At 42.2% G+C, this 27,031-nt stretch overlaps 1 pseudogene; it reads left to right on the top strand.

Moving 5' to 3' along the window:
- The first annotated feature begins 527 nt into the window (after positions 1-527).
- LOC149869998 (uncharacterized) lies at positions 528-24,787 on the top strand (annotated as a pseudogene).
- Positions 24,788-27,031: the final 2,244 nt, after the last annotated feature.

The following is a 27,031-nucleotide window of genomic DNA, read 5'->3' as shown; positions in this document are numbered from 1 at the left end:
TTCTTTCTGCTCTCCATTACTTTATTCCCTACCTACATTTTTTTTTTTTGCATACGACAGGCACCTTGCCCCCATCCAATCAGCTCCCCCACTTCAAAATGGGGTAGAATCATATTTTAAGCAGGGAAGCTGAGGGAGACAATTGACAATGACTCATTGTTCTTTACTCCAGAGGGACTAACCACTGCCTCTTCTTTTTAATGGATGCTATCCAGGTCACTCTTCCCTCCCTCAGTTATGGTACTGGTTCCTAGAATCAATGCTTGTCTTCAGCAGAATCACATTCTTGCTTGCAAAACCAGAGAAATGAGACTGTACAAACTATAAATAAAATAACTAATAATGCTGTTATAAGGCAAAAATTAGATTTCTTTTAGGAATCATCATGAAACACACAGTAAAGTCAGGCCACAAATATAGACTCTTTCAGGCTTGAGTTTGGAGACTCACCAATGTCCAATGAATGGAAGGATCACCCAAGAAGGAAACTTTGTGGTTTCATTATGTTCTCACTACATGAATGAAAAATGGGCTACACAAAGCAGGAAGATATAAAAGACATCAAGTTATACAACCCTCGCAAGAGTGGCAGCAGCCAAACAGGTGAGCAACACTGACTTCCAAGAAGGTGTATGTATGGATTGAGATAAGGTGGAGACCCCCATTCATGGCTATTTCTATGCTCATGTAGTTTCCAAAAGCCTAAGATCGTCCAAGGATTTAGTGGTTACTACTACAGGTTTGTGAAGAATCATGCTATCATCACAAGCCATTGAATGATCTCACCAGAGGACAGAAGTCTGTTATGAACAAGAAGAAATGTAAAATAAAGGCTAAGGAAAGTCCCAAAAGTCTCCAGAACAGAAACTCTATGACCTGCTGGATCCTCTGAAATCTAGTGAGACAAGAGATATGAGAACTGAGAAGTCCTTCTCAGTTAATTTGTGCCCTTCCTAGTTTTTGCTGATCTCAGCAAGCCTCTTGTACTGATAATGATGCTGGTTTTGAAGGCTAGTGAGCAGTGCTACACCAAAAAACTGAAGGATGAGGGAAATCTATGTCCTTTGCCATTCAAGGACTCAGATAATAAGGCTCACTACTCCCTTCTCAAAATGGAAATTTTGGGTTAAAAGGGGTTGTCACCAAGAGATTTGGAGAGTACTCATAAAGCACTTAATTTCAGGTATGGACTGACAGAAATCCATTGTATTAACATGTACAAAGTCGAATGCTACTGGGCAGATATGGAAGGTTACTTTGGATAGCTATGAATTCAGCATTGAGTACCAATCTGAGAGAAACCATACAATAGTGATGCATGGCCTATAAACCCACACTGAAATTCCAACAGAGGAAGAGCTACTTCAAGTCACCTCGGGTCACAGTCCCAAAAGAGTCCTTCAAGGATGTGTGACAAAAACAAGGGGTATCTAATGAGAGCATTTCATTAGCTTAGTGAAACATATTTTGCTGGATTAACCTTTGTTACCTAGAATCAGTGCTGCGGATGGGTAAAAAAACCCAACTACAGAATAATAGTTGAGACACTCTACTAATTTAAAAAGGGCAAAATTCAGCCAAGATTACTTTATCTATCTCAGAAGCCATACAGCTAATGAGAAAATGAGGTATACATTTCATTGAGCGTTGCACCAAAAAACTGCAAACCCTGGGCAAAAATCAGCTGGCTCAACAGCAAACTACCAGGCCAGTCCAGGCATCTGAACAAAAGAGCCCTGCATGACAACTTTGGACATTTGGGAACAGAGTCCCCAGAAAATTATTCCAATAAAGCTCTATTAGCCTCAAATGGCTGAGGATGCTTTGCAGAAAATGTAAGACATTTTTGATATGTTCATAGCAACACTTTATCCACCAGAGCTGTGTATCTGGATATTATCACTAACAACAAAGCTTTGGAGCTCATATGCATTGATTTTTGGTCTCTTAAAATGAACCAAAAGAATACTGGAAATGATATAATGAATGGTGCTTGTACACATGACAAAAATTGGCTGGTTTTTGTGGTTTAATTGCATCACGCTGTACATGTGTGTGGGGTTTTTACAATTTAAATGAGATTTCTATGTTGCAAACTAAACCACATCTGTATATAGTTTAGTTTGCAGCATTGCAATTTGTAAAGTTGGAGCCTTTGTCAGCTCACCCCCACCTCTCCCATGGGACAGGTGGACTGAAGGCAGAAGAAATGAGGGCCCCAATTCCCCCTTTTTTTTTCCCATGGAGCCTATCTACATTTCCCACAGCTGGGAGGTGAGCTTCTGTTGGGCTGAGTGGCCCCTGAGCTGCAAAAGGCCCCAGCCTTTCCTGCAGTAGTGGTGCCTGCTGGGGCTGACCAGGTGTGCTGCTAGTGGGTGGGTGCTACCCCAGCTCAGTCTTAGTAAACAGTTGGATCAGGCTTGGTGCTGCCTGCGAGTGACTGCATGCCCAACCACAGAGCACCATCTCAGGGCCACTGCCACCGTGCAGCTGCTGGCTGGACCCATCCAGCTGGCCAGACCCCTGGCAGGGACACCTACAGTGGGCTGCTGGAGGCCACCACTGGCAACCTCACCCTCCTGGGCCTCCAGCTCCGCCAACTCTGGGCCTGCCAGGCCAGCCAGGACTGGTGGCTGCATGTCATCCAACAAACCTAAGACAAGGAGCAGTAGCTGGAGGCATTCTGGATGACCCAGGCCATCTTCTGGGACCTCCTGAAGCAGCTCTGGCCACATCTGGAGTAACATGACACTGCCATGTGGCTGCCCCTCCCTATGGACACCTGGCTGGCCTGACCTGCTCAAGCTCACCAAGCCCACCAGCCTCCACTGTGTAGACCATCTCTTTGGGGTGGGCAAGGCCACTGCCAGAGAGGCTGTCCTGGAAGTGTGTGGTGCCCTAGAGGATGCGTCGGGGCACATGGTGCTCTGCATTCAAGACTCCCTGGTGGTGACAGCAGGGTCCCATGCCCTGGGATTCCCCCAGTGCATCCAGGCCCTGGATGGGGCCCACATCCCCATCACCTGTCCATGCCTACTGTAGCCACAGTGGCTTTCAATCTGTTGTGCTCCAGGCAATTGTGGACCAGTGCAGCAGCTTCACTCACAAGTGCCCATGATGCCCACATTTTCCACAACTCCACCCTGCCAGGCCTGGTGCAGAGTGACCATTTTGTGCTGGAGGTGCCAGACCTGCAGCTGGGTGCCATGGTGGCCCTGCCCCTCCTCATCAGGAACACCACCTACCTGCTCCTGCCCTGACACATGTGGCCCTAGACCAGTCAGCTGGAACCCTGCCAGGCCCACCTTAATCAGTGTCTGGGCCAGATCCACACCCTGATGGAGTGTGCCTGTGGCTGCCTAAAGGAATGTTGGCGCACCCTCACCACCTGCCCTGAGTTCCCCAGATACAACCTCACCTAGGTCATCATTGCAGCCTGTGGGCTGCATAACATCTGTGAAGCCTGGGGAGAGCTCTTCCACAAGACCTGGCTGAAGGAGGCACAGCAGGCAGAGGACACCTGGCAGCAGGAGCACCACGTGCAGAGATGGTGACAGCTACAGCGACAGCACCACCCCCTCTGCCAAGGTGCCGGGTGAGCCACACTATTGGGGGCCAGGGCACTGGGTGCAAGAGGCATTGGCCAACCACCTCCACACTTGCTGCTGTAGCCCAATTGGACCTCCATGTCTTCTTCCCGCCAGGCCTGTACATCCAGCAGACAGTCTTCTGATGCTTTCACCAGCTGGTCCAGGAGAAGCCAGGCTCGTGCATCCTCAGGGTCCCAGCTGTGGGCTGCAGCAACCCTGATGCCACATCCCAGCTGCCAACTGAGGCCTTTTTCACAGGTGCAGCTGCAGGACCTGCAGAGCAATGAAAAAGAAGCTGTTTGTTAGAGTTTGCAACATTTCTCAGATATGATGCTCTGTACCAGGGGCCATATGCTACCCAGCCTCAAATCAGGGGTCAGGCATGTACGGGTGCCCAGGGACCATAGTAGGTTGACTGGGCAGGGCCAGGTCCAAGTGGCTTCCAGCCAAGCCCCCCAATGCCCTCCATATTTGTGCACAAAGTTCAGGGCTCCCTGTCCTGGTGCCCTCTCCTTGGGGTTGCTGTGGCCCAGTGGGAAGGACCTGGCACAGAAGGGCAAAGTGGGGCAGGGAGGCTTGGTGCTTCCATCACTGCTGGGAGCCCCATGCCAGATGTGCTACCATTGCAAGACACCCCTTTCCCACCTGGCAGCAGTTTGAGGCACAACTCCACCACTACTATCACCCTTGCTGCTGTTGGGCTGGAAGAGGGCACCTCACCATAGTGGCATGGCTGGCGAGGGGCTCCCAGTGATAGCAGTAGCACCAAGCCTCTATGTCCTCCCAGCCTCTGGCCTACAGAGGCCCCATGGGGGGGCATCATGGCAGGGAGCCCTGAGCCCTAAAATGGGCAGCCTGCATCCTCCTCCACACCCCACAGGCTCTGTTCCAGCCATACCATCCATGGGAGGGGGAGGAGGTGGACATGAGTCTTACCATTGCATTTTGAAAAGGTGATCCTCCTAGTTGGAGCCAGTGCTGATTCTTGATTTAAGGGGAACCCTAGATTCCCCTCCAGGCCCTTGGTTCATAGCTTTTCTTGCTGCCAACACCCCCTGGACACTTTGACATGTGTGCTTGAGTGCTTTGTCACCTACAGCTGTGTATGCCTATGGAAGCTGGTCTTGGGGCCTGAATGCCCCCAGTAGTATGTACATAATAGGTTATTCAAAAAAATATGAAAGCAGATTTCATTTGTGCCTATGGTCTGCTGCTGCAAAATATGGCACAAATTGTTTAGCATGAAATTTTACTTTTTACTCTGATTCCATTATAAAATTGCTGCAGACTTGTTCCCTGACCCAACTTCTTCTGGCTCTACATGGAACAATATAGAGCGCATTAACCCCATGCTGTTACAAAAATGGTTTTATACTTTGTGAAATTATGCCAGGACAAAACCAAATAGCTCAGCTTAATTTAACATTCACAGGTTATTGTGAACTATCAAACCAATACTTGCAAAAAAAATTATATTAAAATGCTGGGTAATCTAACAATTTGCAAGCCGTGCCATTTTAAAACATAGCAATTGTTGTTCTTAGCTCTGTGGAGACCACACACTGTGCAAACAACTATTAGGCAATACAAGCTTTTCTTTGTATATTAGAAGGGTGAAAATGTGTAATTGGAAAAGAAAGTGAAGACTCCCTACAAAAGGATTTGGCATGGACATATGCCTTAATGGATTATTGTTATCAGTTTCACCACATAAACTAACAAGAGTGCTCAAGTCTCTTTTTTAGTATCTTAGAAATAGGAGAAAATAAGCATTTAATGGCATTTTGAGAACATTTAAAGCTCCTTATTATATTCGAAAATTGATCCTGGTATTTCTGCCTCTGCAACAAGCTGTTACACTGATTTTGTGAACTACTAAGCCTAGTTCCTCTGGGAACCCAAAACAGAGAGTGAGTGAGTTTACAAAGGGTCATTCCACTATCTTGCTTTCCCACATGTCTTAACAGCATGACAATAAACAGACAGATGAGAAGAGACAAATATTTTGCATAACCTATGTGGAACTCCCTGGAAGAGCTAAGGGTGCAAAGCCACAGACCCAAAAATATAAGACACTGGGTTCCCATCCATGGCAAATATAGGAAGTTGGTTGTGACTGTAAGAGTTTATAAGCAGAAAAAATGGGGTTTAAATTTCTTTCTGCTAGAGATAGCCTGAACCAACACCTCTACATCCAAAGAAGCCTAATACGCAAGTGAATCCAAATTTCATCAATGGCCTCTCTATACTTAATGGGCCAAACCACATACCCAATCTAATACAATGAAATGTTGATTCTTATGCCTACCTATACTCTTAAAAACAGCAGGCATCACAAGAAGTTTGAAACTCATCTTGCAGGATTAATGTAATTAAGTTTATACTTCCGCAAATTCAATGTGGGGCAGGATTGAAGAAATACCCATGTGAAATTCAGTTAAAAAACAGCAAGCTCATTAGCCTGATGCAGTGAGTTTTCCAAGATTTAGATACAGTGCCATAAGCCAGCCCCGGTTTGCTTACAAGTATTTTGAGAATGAAATTGGGGGAAAAGGCCTGTTTTGAGCTTGCAGCCTAGAGCAAATGAGGTTTTTTGGTTTTGTTCTGAATATTCTAAATTGCTATAAGCAAGGACTTCTTTGGATGATATCTTTTACTAGACCGGTTGCATGATTATGATAGACCCCGGCTTGGGTCTGTGCCAATAGGACGAGAAGGCTGGCCATACACTGACTCCTAGAGCAGCAAGGGGAAAAATGCCTGGCAGGTCCATGCTGGTGGGACAGGGGAGGGAGCGGGGGTGGGGGGCGGTGATCAGGTGCTGCCCCCCCTGCTCCCTTCATCTTAGGGGAGCCTGCACCTTGTCACATCCCCCCCCACCGCCTGTCCATGCTCGAGTTAGGGAGTAAAGGGACAGGGCCAGCCCTGCTCCGCTGGAGCAGACAGCCCAGCCCAGAGCTACAGAGCATGCTGGGAGACTCTGGTTTAACTTAAACCAGCAAAGGGTCTGGGACAGAAATTCCATTAACCAGTTTGAGCTAAATCAGTTAAGTCTGATACTACATTCAACCGGGTTTATCTCAAACCAGTTTCAACCATTTAAAATTGGTTGAAACTGGTTTATGTGCACTGAACTTATGTTCTGTTACAGGCTTAAACCAGTTTCTGATGGCTTAAACCAGTTTATATGTAACTTCTGTACCTAGCCTGTAAGTCTCCCAAGTTTATAATTAAAAAAAAGTCAATTAAACCTATCAGTTTCACATTTAGTTGGACTTTCAGATTCTCAGTGCTGAGGTAGTTTTATCAAAAGGATTGTTTTCATTAAAACAAAATTAAACAGTTATTTCCTTCTTAAATTAAGGTAGAGAGGAAATTCATGAAAACATTTTGATTGATCTTTGGATGTATAACATCTTGTTTTTACTAAACCGGGACATATGAATGAACAGAAAACTCAAGGTAACAAGAGGCAAGGGGAAGAAAACATGAGACCAAGCATACAAAAATCCCACCAGACACCCTTGTTGAGTTCCAACAGTTACCTTTAAATTTGCCTTTTTGGAAATCAAGATTTCAGAGGCATTTGCACCAACAGAGAAGCTCCCAGTCCACATAAGGCCAACAGGCTAAATAAGAAAAGGTTATGAATCATTTATTCACCTAAATCCCTTGAACTAGCTGGGGATTGGGATCAGTGCTGAAATACAGGGGGAAAGCTATCACCTTAATAGCCTTAGAGAAGTCCCCGAGTTGGTGCGAGTTCATTCTCATAGCCTTTTTTTAGAATGTTAATTCCATACATTGAAAAATATCCTGGGGCTCCAAAGCTGCCTGTCATGATCCTATGCCTGAATCAGACTCTTAAAGTGGTCTATAAAAAAACTTCACAATGGTTTTCTACAGCAGGAAACTAACCTACAGCAAAATTCACAGAGTAGCTAAATCCCTATGCATTCAAGAGCCTGGAATTGTCAAAGTGTATTTCACTTTGGGACAACATTAGATACATATCCAGAGAACCACTGAAAGGATGCAAAGGTTCACTTTTCTAAGGATTATGAAATCTAAATTTCAAGTAACACTTATGCATAGTTCCCGATCACCCATGGACTTTCTCAACTGAGAAATTTAGGAGACAAATACCGTTTCCAGGACTATATGAAAAATTGTAACAAGAAAGTACTTATGCATATTGTTCATGAGCAGAACTGTAATAAATCATTATGATTGTAAGGGTAACTGCTTAACCTTTCCTTACATCTCCATTGCTTGTTGCTCTTCCTATCTGTTGCTCCATGTCTTAAGTCTTTAATCCTGCAAAATCTTGTGCATGTGCTTAACTGTATGCATGTGTATCGTCTCAGTGATAACAACAGTGATAAACACCTCTTGGACACCATAAAATTAATAATAAATAGCATTGTATTTAACAATCATTATTCAAAGTAACATATATCATGAGGCTTAATTTTTCGACCATATTGTTTCCTGTATTTTATTTCCCCCAGACCAATGCCTTCTTTACAGGTCTCTCTTGTCTTTCGCTCTCTTTTCCCTTGGAAGGCCGCTGATAAAGAATGGCAGAGAAATTTCAGTACAACTACAATGGAATTATGTATTGTACATTGCACAGAAAGCAGGAAGACCACTGGATGTCCCAGTGATTAAATAGTCATTCTTTGTTTGCCTTTTTGGCCTATGTATAAGACTCGAGTTCATTCTGAAATCTTTGTATCCAAGGTTAGTAACTGACGCTCCATTCTTTCAATATATTGATCTTAGGACCAATGCAGGCTGTAAAATGAAATGATCATAATGGGTGTGTCTACACAAGACACTTCACTGTGCAGTAAGCATGTGCATCCACAAGTGCACATGTGTAGTGCACAGTAAACCTCGCTAATTGCAAGTAACTTTGCTACCTGCAAGTGCAAGTAGCAAATTTACTTGTGATTATACCCGAACACTACCATACAGTTAAGATGCCTGACCAGGAGCAAATCTGCTCTTGGTCAGGTGGCCACCAGCAGGTGAGAGATTGTTCTCTGCCCCCAGGAGTGCCTGCTGCCAGGGCAGGCTATGCCACTGGTTCCCATGTGGAGACTATGACCCCCTGCCCTGGCAGCAGGGAGCTCCAAGCCCCCTGCTCCAAAATTGTGATTGAGGAGCAGAGGAGCGAAGAGATTGTCATCTTCCAGCAGGACTCTGTGGTTTCAGGGCCAGCATTGGGAGATCCTTAAATGATCTCGCTGCCAGCTGCCCCACTGGCAGATTGGGGCAGGGGGCTGGGACCTACCCTACCCCTGCAGTTCTTTCCAAGCCTCATGCCTTGAACACCTGATCAACGCACAGGGCTGGGACAGGTCCCAGCACCAACTCTATGATCATAGGGTGGGGGCTGGAAAGCCTGTTACCTACTCAGCTCTACTCCCCAGGCTATTCCCCACACAGCTCCACGCTCACGGAGCTGAGCGGGGAACAGACTCTCTGGCCCCCACCCTGCAATTGTGGATCGGGGGCACCGGTGATTCTGGTCCCCTAATACACCACACGCTTCCTTCACTGAAGGCCATTTAGCCATGATTCTGATATGGCTCTGCATATGCAATCACCCAAAGAACAGTGTCATCTTGCCATAGACATTTATTAACACTGAAGGCATGATAAATCATCCAACTTATTACAAGAAAGATGACCAGAGAAAGGCACATGGGGCTTAGAAAACATAGCACAGAGCTGCAGACTCTGTGGCAAACATGGCAAGCTAAAAGAATCACCTGGGATTTGGAAAATATGTAAAAACTGCAAACTGTTTGCAAGCAGCAGCAGAAAGTACCCAGTCTGGACAGAGGGAAAGACAACAGCACCACTAGCTCATAATTATTCACAGGAACAGTAGACAACATTGCATCAGAGGATAACTGTTCTATCAGCTTGAAAGCCAATGGATATTTATTAAATTTAATTTGGATGTAGGTACACAAACCAACATGGAGATGAAGCAATGCTATTAGCACCGACAGAGAAGGCACAGGAAGAAAACTGAAAAATGTTGACACTACTAGAAAACCAATGGCAGAGTCAATGAGGATGTTCAGATGCATAAGAAGAGAGAAAGGGAATACAGGAAACTCAGTAAGTTTTCAAGGCCCCAGAGCCGCTGCCACTTCAGAAAAAGGACACTGCCTACACTGGAAAAGAAAGTTTCCAAAGACCAATGGTGTCACAAGAGAGCAGAATAGCTATATGAGGTTGTCACTCCAGCTGAATACACTATGGACCAGTGGTCCTTAACTCTTGTAGCCTCAAAGAACCCCTTAGACTTGTTAGACTCAAGACACCCCTTAGACTTGTTAGACTCAAGACACCCCTTGTTAGACTCAAGACACCCCTTAGAAAATGCCAGCTCTTAGCTTTCGTCCATTTCTTGACTACAGAAAACTAATTAGAACAATTCTTCTGTTACAAAAAACTCGAAAGGACCACAACAGGTCAGACTTTTTTGATGCCATGGATTCCTATTTGAAATCTCTATTCCTATTTGAAATTTGTAAATTAGGTGTTTGTATACCTAACATTGCTAGTGTTGTGTGGTACCCTGAAGCACCCTTCAAAGGATCTCATAGCACCTGAGGGTGTCATGGCCTCCCAGTTGAGAGTAACTACTACAGGAAACCAGACGTCACCTTCTTCAGATTCCACAAGGGAGGGAGAGAAGCAGTACAGCATCAGTTATTCATCTTTCCCTGGCAAATTCACAGACAGACAACCTCCCCAGCAAGCTGAGAGAGCTGTACCCAAGGACATGGGCAGTAGTACAAACCCACAGGTTGACAAAGGAGTTAGAACGTCTCATTGCTAGCTACCATATTTACTCAAATTCAAGATGACTTTTTTCCTCTCCCAATTGGCATGGAGAAAAATGCCCTTTATCTTATAATTGCATACAATGAAATCTCACAAAATACATTGTCTATCATGAAACTATTGCCAAAAGCAGCATGTGCTCAGCAATGGAAACCACCAAGAAGTTGATTAAATGCACCCAATACTAAGCATAACTATAAAACACATGGCCCGCAATACACAAACATACTGATGAGAGCCATTTTGTGTGTGTGTGCGAGTGCGTGGCCCTTAAAAAATGGGTGCACGTTCCCTCTGCAGGGAACTGGCCCTGGTTCAGGAGGTACGTACGATACCAGTTTGGTACTGGGAGGGTCAGAGGCAGCCCTGACAATAAGTGTTAGAGTTTATTGCTTCACTTTAACAGCACATGTAGACACACCCAATAGATGTCAATGTGCTGCTCAACGGTTTGTTTATGGAGCACCTATGCTAAAATTTGCAGCAGTTTCAAAAAAAAGGCAACGTGCAGTAACTGTAGATGAACTAAGTACATGAGTGCTATATGCAAATTGCTACAGCCATGTTTAATTTCAAGGTTATGATTTTCAGATTTGCTCCTCACTTCTGTGCGTTTCAGAGAGAGAAACGTCTGACAATAAGAAGAGGGAGAAGGGGCTGCCAGGGGACAAAAGTTGGGGGGAAACAGAGTGCAAAGGGACTACCTGACTCCTAGATTTTTTCCCTGCTGTACCAGTGGGAGGTGGACAAATTCCAGGCAAACCTCCAAAAATTAGATTCTATACCTGGAAAATTATAACAGATGTATACATTTTTCATTTATAGAATCTAATTACTAGGGAATCATAGTCATGGTCATCTTCTATTTGAGTGAATATGGTAGTTTAAATAATAGATTCACTATAACGAATTATAATGTGAGGCTCTCTGCTCCACAGTTGGAAGAAAGGAATCTATGGCAGTAGCTAGAACCTATGTGCATTCTGCTGTATACTTACTACCTTTGTTTCCTAGAGGCAATTCATCAGTAACCTAACTTCAAATAAAACATTAATAAATGAGTACATGTACAGCTTTTTGACTGAGCCAAATATTTTAGTATTTTTCTATTCCAGTAGCACCCAAAGTCCACATTCAGGATCAGGACTCTATACAAATATGTTCTAGGAGACCAAATCCCTCTCCAGGTGTCAAGGCCACAAGTATACTCAGAGGCACATGAAGCATGAGCTCTCTGTGGATACTAATAGCAGACTGTTTTCTTGCCAAAGAGTCTTCAACTTAAGAAGGCAAGCTTCTTTGGGTAGATGTGATATCTCAGAACAGCACACTCCATATGCCTGAAGAAGGGTGCTTGTGTCCAAAAGCTTGCAAAGAACTTTTTTCCAACTACCCAGTTGGTCTAATAAAATATATCACATCCACCCAAAGAAGCTTGCTCGCCTATGTCCTTAGATCAACACAGCTACAACCAAAAACCCTTCAACTTAAGAACTCGCTCACCTTTCAGATTGAAATGGCCTTAAATCAGTTTACTCACAGGGTGGCTGCAAAGACAACGTTCAGCCTTATATAATGAAGGGAGCATTACATCTTCATGCCTACTTTGTCCTATCTTTTTCACTCCTAGGTGTATTTCACGATTAATGCTGCTTTCCACTTCTCCATATTTTGATCAGTCTCTGTTTCCCCTATTTTGCATTTTTCAAGGGTACATTTTATTTGTTACATCCATCCCAGGTTTCTTACTTCTGTAAGACCCCTTGTAGTATTCATCAGTCCTCCCTGGGTATTGCAATGCCTCACAAATTAGTTCATTTCCTCTTGTGGATAAAGAAAATAATAAACAAGACAGTCCTCTAGATGATAGTGATGTACATCTGATGCATAAAGTTTGGCCAGCTATTTTTCTAGCCATGTCCAAGGCTCACTCTAGGCCAATCTGAATTATTATGGGGAGCCCTATTTTGTTAATCTCCGCCTCAAAAGTTTCACTACATTACAAATAACTACTAAAAGCTACTGCAATCCCTAAAAGGTCATCATGCAAACCTACTCACATGCTTACATGTATGAAAAGCTGAACTGAAATACAAAATATAGCGACAGGAAATACATGAAATGTTCATTATACAAAACATTTCAGTCAAATAATTATATATTTATGTTAGTGGAACTACCAACACGATTAAAGTTAAATGTGTGCATAAGATAGGGGCTTAAAACTCTGTAAGAGAAATGAAGATTTTCTGGCAAGACTTTTAAAACAAAAAATAAGTCCAGGCTGCCCATTTCTCACAATCCTACTATCTTCTAAATTTTCATCAAGATTTTTTGCTTATTGTTTGATTAATTATTTAACTGAAGTTATAATATAGAGGCTTTCCCCATGGTAACTGCCAGGACTGTACTGGTATTACATTAAAAACTGATCTGAAAACTGTTTTTACATTTGCCTTCCTGCAGGCATCTGGCAACTGTACAGTTTGTGAAATTTAAAAAACGATTGGTTTTATACAGGATAAATGTCTAATAACGTTAATATCCCACAATGCATATCACTCTAACTAAAAGCCAGATTGTTCCTCTGAACAGCTAAAAGTGATACAAATAAGTCTATTTAACCCGGGATGAGCTGTGCGTGTTAAGAAATATTCACTTCTTTATTTGTTCTGTATCAGTAGCTCTCTGTACATAGTCTTCCTCACTTTATGGTTTTCCAAACTTCTTAGTTTTAACTTGTTGATTTTTCGAGGGAGTTTAATATCTCAGCTATTTTCATTTGGGATAACTCAGCACACCTCCCATTTGCATGGAAAGTGTGGTCAATGTGAATTGATCAAAACCAAATTAACAGCAATTGGTTCCAATATTTTCCCTGTTTACACATTAGCTTGCTGCCTTTAACATATAGATGTATTGAATTCAGCTTAGCAACCTGAGCATGAATGCTCTGGCCTTTAAAGAGAAACTTATCTGTAATTAAAATCATGCACAAGTTTTAGACGGAGTCTGTTTACTACCTAGAAAGAAAGCTGATTTTGAAAGTGAATAGATTTCAGCACAGTGGTTGATGCATTTAATTCTGAATTAAATCCCCTAAAATTACAGGGGTTTAGCTTTCCCAAACATCAGATCATATAAATGGTATGCCTGACTCTCAGTGAATTTTGGGGAGGGGGAAAAAACCCCCTATTGATTTCTTCTTTAAAATATCATTGCAAACAAATAAGTTAACACAGTTATAATCATTATGGTATAGTTTTTGAAAAAAGCATATAGTAGTTTTAATATATACTTATAACCACGTGGTAAATCATTTGTTAGAGCATTATATGACAAGTAATAAGGGTTTTAGAATAAAAACGAAAGCACATATATGGTAGCTGGTAAGGAAATGATTTATAATATAGTGTATATTGCATTGCTTATTATAATTTAGAATGGTAATTGCTATAGCTTTGCTATACTGTTTAATTGCTACAGTACTCTGATATATGCTATAGAAGACACTGCAGTAACTGCTGTGGTTATACAACAGCATTTGCATAATCCGCACTGTAGTTTATTCTTGTAGCAGATAATGCAGTATACCAAGGAATCAAATTGTTTCTTGCCATATTGATTGCAATTAAAACACAAATATGAATTCACCGATAAGGTTTTTTCCTAGGGTTAGACAACAGAGCATTTGCAGAATTAAAGTTTAAGCCATTATGGCAACAGCATAGCTAGGAAAATAATTTTGAAAGCAGAGCTGTTGCAATTTCCTGTGGCAGAATTATAAAACAGAGTTATTTTAAACAAAAAAAATCTACATTTCAGGGTCCCAGTTCTGCCCACAAATACTGCAGTGAAGTAAATATATTTGCTCCAGAGTTGGGAACACCATTTGACCACCAGTTTTAGTTCCTTACTCATACCTTGCAGCCACATTTACAGTCTCATTTACTGTCACAAAGCGGTCTGGGTTGGAGCTCATCAGTTTTAGATGGGATATCTCTAGACTAAGCTCAGACAGTCAAAAGGCCCAAGGCTGAATTGATTCAGTCTTTGCAGGTTAATCTAAGATGTAGAGATTAAACTGAGAAATGACTGGACACACATTCACTTTTGATCCAGGAAATGCAGTCACATGCCTGCAGTGGCTCAAGCCAGAAGCTGGGGGGCGCTAGAACATGGCTCTCTGGCATATGCCAGCATGGGCTGTGTGTTCATGTCCTCTTTCTATGGCCCCCCAGGTCTCTGGTATTTGCAGTCCAGAACCAGAACATCAGGATTCGGCAGGGTTGCTCATCACTTCCTCTTCCTGCTTCCAGGTGCCTTTGGGATTTGTATTCCACAGTTGCAGCCAGCAGTAAGTTTTTAGCAAGGCAGAATAGCTCCGTACTCAGGGGAAAGGAAGTTTAACCCCCCCATCCCTGGCCCCAGACCCCATCTGGGGTTTCCTTGCAATGGAGGGCAGTCCCTGCCTCCCTCCCCCCTCAGCCATTCTCTGCTGGAGCAGAAAGCCCAGCCCAGCCCAGGGCTGGAAAGCATGGTGGGAGACCATGATTTAACTTGAACCAGGAAGGCATCTGAGACAAAAGTTTCATAAACCAAATCAGTTAAGTCTGACCCAATTCAGTTAAGTCTGATGTTACATTCAACCAGGTTTATCTTAAACCAGTTTCAGTCATTTTGAAACTGGTTTATGTGCATTGAACTTCTGTTCTGTTACAGGTTTAAACCAGTTTCTGATGTCTTAAACTGGTTTGTGTAACTTCTGACTGTAGCCCTTGAGATGACTAAGGTTGCTGCTGTAGGACATGACTGAGGCTACAAACAGACATCAGAGAAACTGCTATCCCACAACAAAGTACAACTATTCACACATCACCTCCATTGTCCCAAGACAAACCTACAAATGTTTGTGGGATAAAAAGTGTTAACAGTTTGCGCTTGGACATTACAGACTATCTGAACACCTGTCCCAGGATTGTACAACTGAAAGAAAAGCAGTAATGCATTCAGCTGCTCACAAAACCCCACTTGTGTACACACAAATCCTGCGACTCTTCTTTTCTAGGACAAAGAGAGGCACAACTTGTCCCACGATCAACGCAGTGTCTGCTTGTAGCCTTAGTGATTCACTGAGTGCTTTTTTCAGTGACAGTACTAAATACATTGAATTACATTTTTTTCTGTCAACATGATTTTCAATGAGAAAATGTCTTTTTGATTAAGCGAACATATTTTTAGAAAAATTGCTACAGTTATTGAAGTATTTCAGATATGCATAAAAAACAACCCCCACAAAAACTTAGCAAGCACTGATCTCAGCTGGAGCCTCTAGGGCACTACCATATTACAAATAACAATTAATGATATTTATAATAAAATTAACATGACTCATGCTCAAAAGCAGTTTGTTGGCAGAGCCAGGACAAAGCTTAGTTTATGGGCAACCAGTGCCTCCTGATACTGCGGGGGCACCAGCAGCTGATTGCCGACCGGGGTGTTTTCCCCCAGCAGCCAATCACTGGAAGTGCCAGTGGTAAAACCAGAAGTGCTGCCAGCATTTCTCTTGGCACCCCCACAATCTTGGGGGGCACTGGCCATCACCACCCCCATGCTCTGGCTGGTGAAGGCCAATCTCGGGGGGGGGCACATACCCCCCCCATGTGTCGACTATGACTCAGCTCACCTGATTCTTGTTTGAGTGCCAATCTGCTGGGCCAAAATCCAGCAGTAATAGAGAGAACAGTAGTATGGTGCTATAGATTTTAGCATTGATTCAGGGCATGCACACCATTTATACAAACTGCAAAATTTTGCAGTTTTTTCAAATGTGTGCCATTAGATGTTATACCAGCACATGCCATCAGATATTGTTATATGACAAATGTAGAAAAACTATCCACATGGAACTGCAACTAGTCAAACATTCTGCCTAGCAACACCATCAACTTTTCAGGGAATAGCAGAAATCTTCTCAGACATAACAAGCCAATTTTATTTAAGTAAATATGGATTTCATTGGTTAATTCAGGCCCTTACTTTAAAAAAATAGTTATCAGTTAACAGATTTCAATTCTGGAAGTCAGCGATTAGCTTTACTATCAAGAACGGGAAGCATGTTCCATTAACAAGGATTCTTCACTTTCCACACTCCAAGCGGAAGCATCCAAGTTGCACTTAAATGTTGAGTGTTACCTAAAGTCACTTAGATAGGGCAGAAATAATGGTGCTCAATATTTTAACTGGAAACAAAATGGTAGAGGGGTTTACTGAGTACAAGCACTACCCTCCCCCCCCCCTTGAGAAGCACAATTAAGCAAGTGAGCGGTCATTTTCTGTGTGCCTGCCTTTGCTCCAGAAATAAAGAGGAAGGTTTGGGAAATACTAAAGGATTGCAGTGGCATCTTCTCTTTCATTTGCAGCGCAGACAGCATCACAGATCACTGACATCATATAGCTTTCTGGAAAAATACAGCAGCAAACTGGGGAAACAACTATGCAGGTAAAGTGAATCCTTTTTAATAGATGTATTAATATTTCCACAAATAAAGGGATGAGTATGGCAAAGTGACTTATGGGGCTTCTTTGATTAGTCGACAAACAGACAAATATCCCAAAGTTGCAAAACTAATGTTTCACAGATTGTGGTGCTTGGGTTTTGTTATTCATTACTCTTGTTTATAAAGTGTCAGTCATGCAGTCTGGGAGCAGAAATAAAAGAATGTCACTTAACTGATTAATCATATAAAGTGAATAATGAACATCCCATGGGCTCAGAGGTACCCAGTAAAACTATATGGCAAATAGCAACTGATTCACTAAAGAATTAAAAACTGATCAAATTAGAAATAACAAATAGTTTGGTCATTTCTAATATTAAGATGAGTCACTTTAGAAAGTTGTAAGGGCAGCTCACCATGAGAGTAGTTCCTGCTTCACTTTGTAGACTTCTGAAGTTTCAAGAAACAATTGATGGCAGGGGACACTGAAGTACGATAAGTGTAGCATGCAATCACTGTGATTGTTTGTGATCATGACATTTTACAAACGCTGCTTCTCTGTCATTTTCTAAAGTATTGTTTTAGAGGGTTGTGACAGAGGTAAAAGAAATAAAAAAAGTACAGAACAAGAAGAAATGTCACCCCGTCTCCCTAGACAAGCCAGATTGAAAAATTGAAGAGAAACCTACTTGGATGAGATAGATTCATTGCTCTGACTCTGAGCCAGCAAAATCAGAATTAGATTTTGAGATTATTGAAGTAATCAAACTGCTGATTGTTCTGACAGTAGTTTATAGCATACTATCTATGCTTAATGCAGCAGGGCTGACTTTCAGTTAAAGCAGGGATCTTCTGGTTTATCTGCTTGACTCTGTCACTAACCTGCTATGTGACCCTGAGGTCCAGGATCCCCACCTGTGAGACAGGTTGATACTATTATCCCCATTCTGAAGCTGGGTAAATGGATTCTCCAACAGCTTTTCATAAAAACATGTATGCGTTTACATATCATTTCTTTTTTTCAGCAAGAAATGTGTCACTTTTGAGCACCCACCCAAGGATAGAGATTCAAAATGAACCAGTTAGGTGTCCCATTGGGTCAATGGAGAAGCATCAGAGATGCGTAGGAGCAATTCAGGATTGCTTGTAAAGAAGCTCTGTACAGACAGGTGGGTGTGGTACACAATAGCAAGGTGTAACTCAGAAAGCCTGGGAGACCATAGAGGTGGCAAATGAGAACTGCTAAAGCACAGGTCTCTGAACTCCCATTCCTCTCAAGCTATCCTGTACACATCTCCATGTATTTGTGATTTAAGACATGTAGTTACATTTCTGAGGTCACTGCATACAGAGTTTGGCATGGTAGGCAAGTTGAGAAAACAGGTGCCTACCTTTTGCCCAGTGACGAAAAGCATTCACCCAGGACTTGGGAGATCTAGGTTTTAGGACCTCCTCAGCCTGAAGAGATTTAAAACCAGATCTCCCATTTCCCAGGAAACTGCCCTGACTTGGCTATATAGTAGGCTGGGTGAGGGCACTTTCCATTCTTGTGATGAAGCTCAATCACAGGGCAATCAAGAAAGCAAGTCAAGAACAAACAAGAGGGTGCCTGCCTCTGTAGCCTGTTGGTTGGAGCACTCCCTTTGAGGGGGAGGGTCCTGCATACTAGAACCTACTTCCAAACTAATTTCTGTCTTTCAAGCCATTTCTATTGGAGGTAAAATTCCTGAACTATATCAATGAGATTATCTGCATGGATAAAGTTCTTCACTTGCACAACTATTTAATAGAGATATGGTGTCTAAAGCTGAGGTGCTGTATGAAAAGTGGCTTTTGGATTGCAGGTGAAGGTACAGTTCATCCACAGAGAAATGGAGTGATGCTATGTTCTGCCCATTTGCAACCTAATCTCTCTCTGACAAAGAAAAATAAATTAAAAAGCCACTTTGGGGCTTTGTTGTAATATTTGAAGAGGATGATTCTCAGCTGTTATAAATTGCCACTGTCTTCAATGGAACTGCACCAGTCTATGGGATCTGAAGATGTGCCCCTACAGGATGACTGCCACTCTCACATTGGTGTTAACATCCATACGAGGTGCAGCACATAGAGAATAGAAATGAGATCACTGAAAGCCTGATAAACCTCTCACTGGAGTGAGCAGGTTAGGTTGGGAATCATTGGTAACTGCAAGTTACATGGCCAGATATATATACAGAAAAAAAGAACAGACTGGGTATTACTATAGTCATTGCTACAAACAATGGTCAACATAAAAATAAAGGTTAAAGAAAAAGAAAAGGATACCAGACTGGGACTCTAAAGAGCAAAAGATGGTGTAGGAATGGACCTTCAGGCTTATCTGCTTCCACCCTGCTTTCTTCTTGGGTACCCAGTAGGTCTCTGGATCATAATCCATTAGTATTTACCTAGATTGAGGGTTGCCAAGGGGCATTCAATTCCCACCAACTTTCAAGAGGAGCCGAGTGACTAATTCCTAGAACCTTTTTAGACCCCAACAAAGTATATCTGCATGGATGTCCACTTCCAGTGTTCTTTGACCTCAGTGAGGCTCCATAGGAAGGCAACAGCCTGTCCATGTATTGTAAAGGTCTGGATCAGGACATTATCATGTATTTTCCTTGGGGCATATATCCCTACACACCTGTACACACGTGGCATTATAAACAAAAATAAATAACAATAACAACATGAATGTCCACCAAAAGTGGACTAGGTATGCTGGAACCATGTCAATGCATGCTGACAAACTCAACAGAATAGTAGCAGATATCTACCAGTAACTTTTGCTGGCATGATGTCACATAAAGAATGTAGGCAGGCAAGGTTCTTTGGGTGAATCCGATATCTTTTATTAGACCAACTTAAATTGTTGGGGGAAAAAAACTTTAAGCAAGCTTTTGGGTTTAAAAACCCCTCGACAGGCTGAGGAAGTTTCTGCAGCTGGTGTGTGTTCTTCCTGGAGGGAATGAAAAGTAAAGAACCCAGAGGCTGGGCTGGTATACATACAAGATAGGCAGTCAGTGAAGATGTAAATTGAGGAGTCAGTGGGTAAGAGACAGGAGAAAGGCCACAGAATCTCTAAGATCCAATCAGCAAATAGTAATAAAACCAGCAGATAACGGAGGAGCCAGTCATCCTAAACCATGAAGACTACAAACAACTCTCTGACACCACCTACTACAAAGAACTACAAGAAGATCCTACTCTCCTTTTCACTACGAAACTCAATAATAACATGAAATCATTTTCATCAGGACTTCTAGAAAAACTACAGAACTTGATCCCTCCACTACGCAACCCAAGGACTTTTTACATGCTCCCTAAAATCCACAAACAAGGGAACCCTGGCAGACCTATCATATCCAACCATGGGATCCTAACTGAGGAAATATCAGGTTTTGTTGAATCAATCCTAAAACTGCTTGTCACACAAACAGCAAGTTTTGTCCAAGACACTACAGACTTTCTACAGAAACTTAAATACATAGACCATCTTCCCAGCAACACCCTCCTAGTCACCATGGATATTACCAGCCTATATACAACATCCCACACCAGAATGGCACCCAAACATGCCTTACATATCTACAAGAGCAAGATTACAACTCAGAGTACAGACCCAAAGATATTACTGACGTTTTACACTTCATCCTCACACACAACAATTACACTTTTAATAACCAACACTTCCTCCAAACCATGGGCACAGCTGTGGGCACCAAAATGGCCCCACAGTATGCCAACCTTTTTATAAGCCACCTAGAAGAAGTCCTCAAGGAATGCACCTTCAAAGCCTTGCTAAACTTAAGATATATTGATGACATCTTCATCATTTGGACTGAAAACCCGCAATCTCTGATTGAGTTCCATCAGAAATTCAGCAATCATCATCCCTCCATCCGACTCTCTCTTGAATACTCCAGCGCCAACATCTTTTTTGACACGATGATCAGCATCCATAATGGCAAAATACAGACCTCATTATACAAGAAACCCAAAGACCAACATACATATCTGGACAGAAACAGCAATCACCCTAAACAAACCAAAAAAGCCACGATATACAGCCAAGCCCTCAGATACCACTGAATTTGCACTGAGGAGAACACCTGGGATTGCCACCTCACCACTCTTAAAAGACAAGAATGGCCAACTACCTGTGGGGGCACATTTCTCACAAGCAAACCACTCTCGCTCCAATCCTCAAACAAAACTTACAAAACACTTCTCAGAGATGAGCCTACGAACTTCACTTAATCAACCTCCTGGATACTAAAAATCATGGACTAAATATAGACACTGGATTTATGACACATTATAACCTGCCTGACATCTGACTCCCCATGTACCTCACCACTATTCATCCCCTTTCTCTCCGTCACCCCCACCCCCCCCAGCCTGTCTCTCACCCACTGACTCAATTTACATCTTCACCGACTGCCTATCTTATATGTATACCAGCCCAGCCTCTGGCTTTTTTACTTTTTATTCCCTCCAGGAAGAGCACACAAACTGCAGAAACTTCCTCAGCCTGATGAAGGGTTTTTAAACCCAAAAGTTTGCTTAGAATTTTTTTTTCCAACAATTTAAGTTGGTCTAATAAAAGATACCAGATTCACCCAAAGAACCTTGTTTGCCTATGTCCTTAAACCAACACAACTACAACCTACACCCCTGTAACATAAAGAATGTGGGTTTAATGACATTTTTCTACTGGCAAAAGTCTTCATGTACATACAGTTATACTAGCATGAAAGTGCATTTGCTGGTGTAGCTTATTTTATTCTGGGAACTGACAGATGGTACAATGACAAAAAAAATTATATCACACTTTTATCTGTTGGAAAGATGTCTGTCTACACATGGAGGGGTTTCCACTATAGTCGTACCAACAAACCTTTTTATGTATACACTAGGACTGAGAGAGAGTGACAGAGATCCAATGCTTGAAAAACATTTCCCGTGTGGCTCCCATTAGCACAGGCTCTGTTAAAGTAATGGAGGGTCTGACACAGAACTACTCACAGTGACTGTACTCATTCCCAAGTTATAACTTGGAACATGAGACATTTTAAAACCTTTAAAACCTGTCATTTCCCAATGGTAGGAGATTCTTCTTGTGTTACCAATGCATAGGCCACACCAAAAGTACACTACAAAAAAAAAGCAGGTCTCTCAGGTCAAAACGTTAGTATATTTGTCTTTTTAGACAGGTTTTTATCATTGCCCACCACTGTGTTGTATAAATGAGCTAATATACTTTTTTACGACTCCTACAGATCCCTTTGTTTAAAGAAGATAGAACTGAATTTAGTAAATACACACACACACACACACACACACACTTCTACAGAATGTGTGTGAGGAATCAGTTTATTGCACCTTGAAAAATAATGATGGACTCAGTCCCTGACGGACAATAGTTGAGGGCGCTATTGAATTCACAATGTAGAAATAACTACCACAATAAATGTTATTCCTGTGCCAATTAATTACACAGTCAATCTCACAAGGGTAGGGAAAATTATAGCAAAATATGAAAATTTGGGTCAAAATAATAAAACTGAAGAAATGAGTTGCTAAGAAAAGACCAGTCATGGTAGGGATGTAAACACTTCATAATCACTTTGGGTAAGAGCTTAGCCCAGGGGTGGCCCAGCACACGTGTCACAAGTGGCCTCTGTGTGGCATGCAGCAGATTGGTGACGGGTCAAGCAACACAGTGGCAGATAGGGCAGGAGACAGAGAGCAGGACAGCAGAATGGGCAAGGAGCACAGGACAGGAAACAGAAAGCAGAGCAGAAGATTGGGCAGGGAGAACAGGGTAGGGAGCAGAAAGCAGAGCCACAGATCAGGTAGGGAAAGGTGAGCACAATGGCACTCAGGGAGTATGGGGGGATAATTTGCAGCACACCTGACAAAAACATCAGTCCTCACTAGCTCAGACTAGTTCCTATTTCCTGCAAACAATCCTTAGTAAAGTCTTTGTTGTTTCTGCTTGCTACTATGCTGCTCTAAATCTGGAACAGTCATTCACATTAGGAGTAACTCCAAATCTACATTGCTGCAAATGAAAACAAAATTTGATCCATTCTATATACTGCCTTTAAAAGTTTCAGCTAACTAGTGCATGCAAACTTCTATTTCTTCTCCTTTCGAACGTGGGCAAATATTGCAAAACAATGTTGGTGATTATTCACTTGAATTGTGGAAAAATGATTGATCCACTGACATACTTTGCTTTATCTTTCCAGGAACATTAATAAAAAGGGTTTCCTTGTACACACAAGATGATTCTGAAAATTGTTGTTTGCCATGGGAATGCTCATATCTATGCCACATACAGTTATTTGTCCACAAATGCAGGAATCCAGAATTCATGGCAACAGTTCTGAGAAACAGAAATCACATGGTGTGCCTTGACTTACTCATCCCATGGTGTAAATTGAAAATGCAAAGTAAAGACAAAGGACAGTTTGTGAATGCCCTAATAGGCTACAACATGGCTGCACAGACATATTTGTCAAATATTTACCAATAATATGTAGACAAGCAACTAACTAATTTTGCTTGAACAATTAATCACTACATGAAAGGCAGGAATTTCTTAGGGTGTTGTCTTTTATTGGACCAACTGTATAGAGTTAGACAAGCTTTTGGATGCAAGACATTCTTCATCAGGTCTCAAAGTTATCATTTTCTCTATACAAATAGTTTTACCATTTCTAAACCTTACCAGGATTTTGAGAGTCAGAAATTGAAAACAGGGCACTCTGTTAAACAATAGTTTCTTAAACTGATGTTGCATTGCATAGTAGGAATATTTTCTTTCCTGGATTTATTCAACAGGGCCTCAGAGCAACATACAGGTATATACATACACCAATACAGACATGACTTTACTCACAGTCGCTTGACTCAAGAACAGAAAGCAAAGGAGAGGAATCCACTAAAGCTAAAAAGCAGGAAGAATTTAGATAGACATAACTAGAGCATACCTCATAGCCTTCAGAACATACCTAAGGAAATTGGACCTCTAAAGCATCAAACAGCACCGTAAGTCAAAAGCACCTATCAAAAGTGTTGTCCATCTTATATGAAAGAAGATAATTACCACATGTATTCAAGTATCACATGCACCTTTCCCCCAAAAAATTAACCAATATTAGGGGGGCATGTTTTAAGTGAAAAAGCAAATTTCTATGCTGGAATGAAGGCATGGAGTTTCTGTTATGGCTGCCACGGGCTGTGCTGCCTTCCTGGGGGAATGGAGGAGGGGTAGAGTCCATTTCTCAGCATCATTTGCTCACTCCTTGCAAATGCCACAGCTCAAGTACTATCCCTGTTACAGCTGCTGCTGAATTGGCAGCAAGCTTTTGGGCTGGGAAAAAAATTCAGCAGCAGCTGTAACAGGGTTCAAGTTGGAGCTGTGGGGCTTGCAAGGAGAGAATGAATGATGCTGAAGAGTAGACTCTGTCCCTGCTCCATGCAGCCTCCTTAACTCTGGAAAAATCTTGTCTTCATTCTCCCTTTCCCAAATGAGGTTCCTGTCTTTTAGGGCATGGGGAGGCGTAAGGCGGTGATGCAATAAAATAGAGTATATGAATGTTGCTAACAAGCTCCCTTTAAGCCTTTCTAATGAGTTATTTTCTAATCTAATAAATTTAGCAGGTAGAATGGAGCTCTCTATCATAACTACTTAATCATTGTTGTAGTGAATACACTCTTCAATGAATTTAACTTCACCACACTGTGGTAAGGCTACTGAATACCATTCTCCCCCTTTTGCAGATAGAGGATTGAGCTGCCCAGAAACTAGGACAAAGATCTTCAAAAGCATTTCATTGAGAGGTGGGTGCCTAAATGCCTTTGAGGATTTAAATTTAATTGAATTACCCATGATCAGACAACTAATCAACTGCAGAGCAAAGAACTCCTAGTTCCTATGCCTAACCACTGAATCATCGTTCCCCTCTAAAAGCAATGTGCAATCTTTATTTTGGGGTAATAGAGGAAACTACTCTTAAACACATGAAGATATTCACATTTCAGGAAAAACAACAGCTTTGTTTTAACCTCTGTTTTGATCTTGAAGCTTCAATCCACCATTTGTAGTCTCCAAAATGAAACCAGTAAATTGATATGTCATAGAGCTTATAAAGTGAGGAGTGTTATCAAATCCAGGCTGCACCACTACACCTCGTTCAGTACACAAGTACAATTCATATTGTTCCCACCTATTACTGGAGCTTGAATATGTAAAATATGAACCATTCCACAATCTGCATGCTCATTTATATTACCTTTATGTGAAACTTAAGGAATAAAAAATGTTGTATTTCCCCTTCAAATGTAACACACTGCATCAGACAGTCCCCTTAGTTACCTTGGTTAGACTAGACATAGGGCTATATTGTGTAAAAGAAAAATGGGCATTTATCTATTTGGTCTTTGAGCTCAGAAACTCAGCTAAAACTTTCCAAATAAAACACAAAGCCTAATTTAACTTGCCAGGTGTCATAGCAAACCCTGGCATCTGGCCCATTTTTGGCTGTATGGTCCCCCACATTTCATGTAAACTTGAATTGCTTTTCAGATAAACATGTATGAAAGTTTCCAGCTGATCCAGGCCAGGCTATGGTTCCATTTAAAAACCATGAGAACAGTAATAGTTTTGCAGGGTTTCAATCCCAAGCTAGGTGAAATGTGGATGCCCTGCCTGAGTTTCACTCTGAGCTTTTCAAACTCCTGCAAAATTCCATCTGAGAAGAAACAAGGGTCACTTGGCAGGAAGTGACATGTTATATTTTGAACAGATCTAAAAATGACATGACAAGCTTCTTTATTTCCTTTGTTATGGCCCTCTGCTATCATTGGGATCGATGGGACAGAATCAGATCCTTGATGTTCTCATGATTTCTCTTGCTCACTGCCATTTCAAGCTCCTCTCTGCAGCTCTTCCCTATTCAGACTGCCAGTACCTTTGATGAGCTCTTCCTTTAACATGAGCCCTTTCTTCTTCAGTCTTACTGCTAAATCTCTTGCCTAGGCTCTCACCTTTTTTGTTCCCTGTCACTACAACCCCCTTTCTCCCTGCCCTTGACCCTGCTCATCTGCAGGGGCATTTTTGCATGTGCTCTGATGCGTGCTGATTAGATTATTCAACTCTGCTGGACCACCTCGTGTAGTCCATGTCCCCACATTTCAAAATGGCAGCTGGGGAGCTTTAAACGAATCTTGTCGAACAAGCTTTAGTTAAAGCGTCCCCACCGCCATTTTGAAACATGAGATGCCGCATACATGAGACACTGCAGGCACTTTAATTAGAGCGGCTCCCAAAAGCTGATCTAATTAAAACGTGTGTTCACCACCCCTGCTTCCTCCACCACAGAGCACGTGTATGGGTCTTCAGTAGTCCACTCAACAATGCTACGCCTAAAATGCTCTCTGTCACCCTCAACTTGGACTTGGGACTCTCTTAATCACGTTCCTTCACTGACTTCCATGTGACGCTCAAGTGCTTTGTCCTCTTTGTCTTTGTTAAGGGTCTACCCAACCACAATCTTTTGCTTATGTACTGATTCTTTTCTTCACGTGCCATTTGCTATGTTCAAACAATGCTGCTATGCACTTTGTTTGCTTCCTTATTTTATATCATCTTCTAGGTATGTCTTCCTGCTTGTAATAGTCTCCCTCTTGCGTGTCAAGCACTTGCCTCCCTTCAGCTACTTCCAACCCTGCCTACTCTTCTTCCCTAGAGACTTTTAGGGCTAATCCAGAAAAGACTGATAAAGATTTCCTGTTAAGTACCATTTTGAGTGAAGGCCTTCTACTGGTCTTTCCTGTGTATTTGTTTCTGTGTTGTCTCCCAGAAGGGGCAGAGACTGTTTTCTTCATCTCCCTTCAAGGTTGAGAACATTGGAAGCATCTGGCAAATAACAAATATTATTATTATTGTCAAGCCTGATAATTTTCTGGGGTGAGTGGATTGGTTCAGTCCATAGTGGTTTGCACAAGGGTTGTTTTACTGAAGTGTTGAGATCAAGT

The sequence above is a fragment of the Crocodylus siamensis genome, chromosome 2, assembly GCF_052110815.1.
Source record: "Crocodylus siamensis isolate JL-2025a chromosome 2, ASM5211081v1, whole genome shotgun sequence".
Taxonomy (NCBI): Eukaryota; Metazoa; Chordata; order Crocodylia; family Crocodylidae; genus Crocodylus; species Crocodylus siamensis.
Note: the sequence above shows the minus strand (reverse complement) of the source record. Positions and strands in the feature narration are given on the sequence as shown.